Raw genomic sequence first — 6,464 nt, 5'->3', positions numbered from 1 at the left:
GCAATTAATTTTTGGCCTGTCCCCAATCAATGTGCCAAATTTCACAACTTTTTACCAGACGGTTCTATGGGCTGCCATAGACTCCCATGGCGGAAGAAAGATGTTAAATAATAATAATAAGAAATCATAGAAACACAATGGGTGCTTCGCAGCTTCGCTGCTTGGCCCCCAATAAATATAGCTGCAAGCAGCAATGTGGGGGCCAAGCAAATAAGCAGAAGTTGGGATTGGACTGGACTAGACTAAGCTAGACTAGACAAGGCTGGACTGGACTGGACTGGACTGGATTGGATTGGATTGGACTGGACTGGACTGGACTGGATTGGATTGGATTGGATTGGACTGGATTGGGATTGGGATTGCAGAGATATGAGCCTACTTCATGTGATTGTTGATTGGATTGGATTGGATTTAATTGGACTGGATTGGATTGGACTGGATTGGATTTGATTGGACTGGATTGGGATTGCTGAGATATGAGCCTACTTGATGTGATTGTTGATTGGATTGGATTGAATTGGACTGGATTGGATTGGATTGGATTGGGATTGGACTGGACTGAATTGGACAGGACTGGACTGGATTGGATTGGAATGGACTGGATTGGATTGGATTGGGATTGCTGAGATATGAGCCTACTTGATGTGATTGTTGATTGGATTGGATTGAATTGGACTGGATTGGATTGGGATTGGACTGGACTGAATTGGACAGGATTGGATTGGAATGGAATGGATTGGATTGGATTTGGATTGCTGAGATATGAGCCTACTTCATGTGATTGTTGATTGGATTGGATTGAATTGGATTGGATTGGACTGGACTGGATTGGGATTGGGATTGCAGAGATATGAGCCTACTTCATGTGATTGTTGATTGGATTGGATTTAATTGGACTGCATTGGATTGGACTGGACTGGATTGGATTTGATTGGACTGGATTGGGATTGCTGAGATATGAGACTACTTCATGTGATTGTTGATTGGATTGGATTGAATTGGACTGGATTGGATTGGATTGGGATTGGACTGGACTGAATTGGACAGGACTGGACTGGATTGGATTGGATTGGAATGGACTGGATTGGATTGGATTGGGATTGCTGAGATATGAGCCTACTTGATGTGATTGTTGATTGGATTGGATTGAATTGGACTGGATTGGATTGGGATTGGACTGGACTGAATTGGACAGGATTGGATTGGAATGGAATGGACTGGATTGGATTGGATTTGGATTGCTGAGATATGAGCCTACTTCATGTGATTGTTGATTGGATTGGATTGAATTGGATTGGATTGGACTGGACTGGATTGGGATTGGGATTGCAGAGATATGAGCCTACTTCATGTGATTGTTGATTGGATTGGATTTAATTGGACTGCATTGGATTGGACTGGACTGGATTGGATTTGATTGGACTGGATTGGGATTGCTGAGATATGAGACTACTTCATGTGATTGTTGATTGGATTGGATTGAATTGGACTGGATTGGATTGGATTGGGATTGGACTGGACTGAATTGGACAGGACTGGACTGGATTGGATTGGATTGGAATGGACTGGATTGGATTGGATTGGGATTGCTGAGATATGAGCCTACTTGATGTGATTGTTGATTGGATTGGATTGAATTGGACTGGATTGGATTGGGATTGGACTGGACTGGATTGGATTGGAATGGAATGGACTGGATTGGATTGGATTTGGATTGCTGAGATATGAGCCTACTTCATGTGATTGTTGATTGGATTGGATTGAATTGGATTGGATTGGACTGGACTGGATTGGGATTGGGATTGCAGAGATATGAGCCTACTTCATGTGATTGTTGATTGGATTGGATTTAATTGGACTGCATTGGATTGGACTGGACTGGATTGGATTTGATTGGACTGGATTGGGATTGCTGAGATATGAGACTACTTCATGTGATTGTTGATTGGATTGGATTGAATTGGACTGGACTGGACTGGATTGTACTGGACTGGACTGGACTGGACTGGATTGGATTGGATTGGATTGGACTGGATTGGACTGGACTGGATTAGATTTGATTGGACTGGATTGGGATTGCTGAAATATGAACCTACTTCATGTGATTGTTGATTGGATTGGATTGAATTGGACTGGATTGGATTGGGATTGGACTGGACAGAATTGGACAGGATTGGATTGGATTGGATTGGATCGGATTGGAATGGACTGGACTGGACTGGATTGGATTGGATTGGGATTGCTGAGATATGAGCCTACTTCATGTGATTGTTGATTGGATTGGATTGAATTGGACTGGACTGGACTGGATTGGATTGTACTGGACTGGATTGGATTGAATTGGACTGGACTGGATTGGATTGGGATTGGACTTGACTGAATAGGACAGGACTGGATTGGATTGGAATGGACTGGATTGGATTGGCATTGCTGAGATATGAGCCTACTTCAAGTGATTGTTGATTGGATTGGATTGAATTGGACTGGACTGGACTAGATTGGATTGTACTGGACTGGATTGGACTGGACTGGATTAGATTTGATTGGACTGGATTGGGATTGCTGAGGTATGAGCCTACTTCATGTGATTGTTGATTGTATGGGATTGAATTGGACTGGATTGGATTGGATTGGGATTGGATTTGGATTGTTGAGATATGAGCCTACTTCATGTGATTGTTGATTGGATTGGATTGAATTGGATTGGGATTGGGTCTTGAGTCCATGTACAAAGTTTGGTTTCAATCCATGAAAGCGTTAGTAAGATATGAGCCTAATTCAAGTCATAGTTTTCCCTAGTGGTCAAAAGACACCAAATGTATTGTAGCTATTCAGGATGTGTTCATGAGTCCACGTCCCAAGTTTGGTGTTGATACGAGAAAGTCTTGCTAATTATAGCACCCCTAGTGGTCAAAAGTCACCAAATTTATTGTGCGTCCTCAGGTTGTGACCACTAGTCCACGTACTAAGTTTGAGGTTGATGCGAGAAAGTATTGCTAATTATAGCGCCCCTAGTGGTCGTCAAAGTACACTAAATGTTTTGTGTGTCCTCAGGATGGGGTCCCAAGTCTATGAATCAAGTTTGGTTTTGATATGTGAAAGCGTTGCTGAGAGAGAAGCTAACTTCCTGTAACTCTAGCGCCCCCCTAGTGGTCGAAGGTCACCAAATTGATTGTGTGTCCTCAGGGAGGGGTTCCAAGTCCATATACCAAGTTTGGTTTTGATATGTGAAAGTGTTGCTGAGATATGAGCCTACTTCCTGTGATTATAGCGCCCCCATAGTGGTCAAAAGTCACCAAATTTATTGAGCATTCTCCTAATTGGGTCCTGAGCCCATGTACCGAGTTTGGTTTTGATACGTGAAAGCTTGGCGGAGATAACATTTCACTTCCTGTTTGGAGGCTTCGCCGCCAATTTCGATTGATCGTCATGGCTGACTTGTTTTGAATAAAGGTCCAAAAAGCAATGTGTTTGTGACGGTTGGTCTGAAGATCATCTGTGTCAAGTTTCGTGAGAATTGGATGAAGTTTGTGACCTGTGAAAACTTTTAAGTGTTTTTGATGAAATCCAATATGGCGGTCCAATCAATTATGTTAATGTCAAAAGTTGAGATGTGACAGCCTAAGGACCTCCCAAAGTATTGATAGAGATCACTAATATGTTTTAATTTCAAACACATCACCCCATACAGGCCAAAACGTAGTTTTGTTAATTATAGCGCCACCTGTAGGTCAAAAGTCATGAAATTTATTGAGCCTCCTCTTAATTGGGTCCTGAGCCCATGTAGTGAGTTTGGTTTTGATATGTGAAAGCCTTGCCGAGATCTGAGTTCACTTCCTGTTTGGCGGCTTCGCCGCCAATTTTGATTGGTCGTGACTGGCGACCAGCTTTGAGTATGGGTGTCAAAGGCAATGTAATTATGAGACATGGTCTGAAGATCATCTGTGTCAAGTTTCGTGAAAATTGGATGAAGTTTGTGACCTGTGAAAACTTTTAAGTGTTTTTGATGAAATCCAATATGGCGGTCCAATCAATTATGTTAATGTCAAAAGTTGATATGTGTCAGCCTAAGGACCTCCCAAAGTATTAACAGAGATCACTAATATGTTTTAATTTCAAACACATCACCCCATAGAGGCCAAAACGTAGTTTTGTTAATTATAGCGCCACCTGTAGGTCAAAAGTCATGAAATGTATTGAGCCTCCTCCTAATTGGGTCCTGAGTCCATGTACTGAGTTTGGTTTTGATATGTGAAAGCCTTGCCGAGATCTGAGTTCACTTCCTGTTTGGCGGCTTCGCCGCCAATTTTGATTGGTCGTGACTGGCGACCAGTTGTGAGTATGGGTGTCAAAGGCAATGCAATTATGAGGCATGGTCTGAAGATCATCTGTGCCAAGTTTCGTGAAAATTGGATGAAGTTTGTGACCTATGAAAACTTTTAAGAGTTTTTGATGAAATCCAATATGGCGGAGGTCCAATATGGCGGAAAGTAATGTAATAGGAGTCAGTGAACTCAGGTCGGTCCAGGGGTTCCAACTGTATATGGATGTTCAAAATTGGACATACGGTTGAAAAGTTAAGTGCATGGATGCAACGCCAACTTTGAGACATTGGTGGCGCTAGACTGCCTGGGGTTCAGACTTGAAAATTTGTGAAATGGAATATGGGAAGGTATGGAATGAATGTGCCAAATTTCACAACTTTTTACTGTACGGTTCTATGGGCTGCCATAGACTTCAATGGCAGCGGAAAGATGTGTAATAATAATAATAAATATAGCTGCAAGCAGCAATGAGGGGGCCAAGCAGTATAGGCCGGAGTAGCCACGGTGACAAGATTGAATTCAGCAGATACCCGCCATCAACACTTTCAACAAGTTTAATATCAAAACATACTTGATTTTGTAGGGCTGAAACAGGGCTGAGTATTGTCACTGCCTCCGCCAGCCAGCCCCCCACCTAATCACCCCTGCCCGTCCCACCCCGTCCTGGCACGCCCCGCCCCGCCCTTGCACGCACGCATTAGAATGAACTGGATGGAACATGTTGTCATCAGTTTCACATCAAAAAATAAAAGATCGATAAAACACATCAGCAACTATAGATCAAAATGCAATATTGCTAATTGCAGCACCCCCTACAAATCATAGATCACCAAAGTTTTTGAGTGTCCTCCTATTGGGGTCATGAATCCATGTAGTAAGTTTGGTTATGATACATGGCAGGGTTGCTGAGATATGAGCTCACTTCCTGTTTGGCGGCTTTGCCGCAAATTTCGATTGGCTGTTACACACAAACGGTTTTAGTTCCGAAGACAAAAAGCAATTTATTAATGAGGCATGGTCTGTAGATGATATCTATGAAGTTTGGTGTCGATCGGACAAAATGTGTGACCTCTGATACGTTTTAAGTGATTTTGATGAAATCCAAAATGGCGGAAAATACATCATGGCGGAAAATGACGTCATAGGGTGCGTTGAACTCGGATTGGTCCAAGGATTCCAACGGTACCTCATTTTTCAAAATCGGATCAACAGGTCAAAAGTTACGTGTGTGAACGCACGTCCAACTTTGGCCTGTTGGTGGCGCTAGAGCGCTGGAGGTGCCGGCATGAAACTTGGTGAAATGAATTATTGGACTGTCCCTAATTAGTGTGCCAAATTGTATAACTTTTTACCAGACGGTTCTATGGGCTGCCATTGACTTCCATTGCAAAATAATGCGCATCAGCAACTACTGGCCAAAATGCATTTTTGTCAATTACGGAGCCCCCTAGAGGTCAAATGTCACCAAATTTCTTGAGCGTCCTCCCGATGGGGTCTGAGGTACATGTACTAAGTTTGGTTTTGATACATGAAAGCGTTGCTGAGATATTAAATCACTTCCTGTTTGGCGGCTTCGCCGCAAATTTTGATTGGCTGGTACAGGCCAAAGCTTCTGTCAATTGTTCCAGAAAGCAATGCACTCATCAGGCATGGTCTGAAGATGGTCTCTGCCAATTTTGGTGAGCGACAGATGAAATGTGTGACCTGCCAAAACTTTTTTGTGTTTTTGATTTAATCCAATATGGCGGCCGAATCAATTACGATGACATCACAAGTTGGCTTGGGTCGGCCTAAGGACCTTCAACAGTAGTAGCAGACACCACTAGTGGGTTTCAATTCTAAGCACAACTGCTGCTACAGGCCAAAAGGCATGTTTCTTAATTACAGCGCCCCCTAGAGGTCAAAGGTCACCAAATTTGTTGAGCGTCCCCCTGATTGGGTCCTGAGTCCATGGACTAAGTTTGGTTATGATAGATCAATGGGTTGCTGAGATATGAGCTCACTTCCTGTTTGGCGGCTTCGCCGCAAATTTCGATTGGCTGTTACGCACGAACGGTTTTAGTTCCGGAGACAAAAAGCAGTGCATTAATGAGGCATGGTCTGTAGATGATATCTGTGAAGTTTGGTGTCGATCGGACA

Source organism: Alosa sapidissima, chromosome 6 (assembly GCF_018492685.1).
Source record: "Alosa sapidissima isolate fAloSap1 chromosome 6, fAloSap1.pri, whole genome shotgun sequence".
Classification (NCBI taxonomy): Eukaryota; Metazoa; Chordata; class Actinopteri; order Clupeiformes; family Clupeidae; genus Alosa; species Alosa sapidissima.
The sequence above is the reverse complement of the archived record's forward strand: the minus strand, read 5'-3'. Positions refer to the sequence as shown.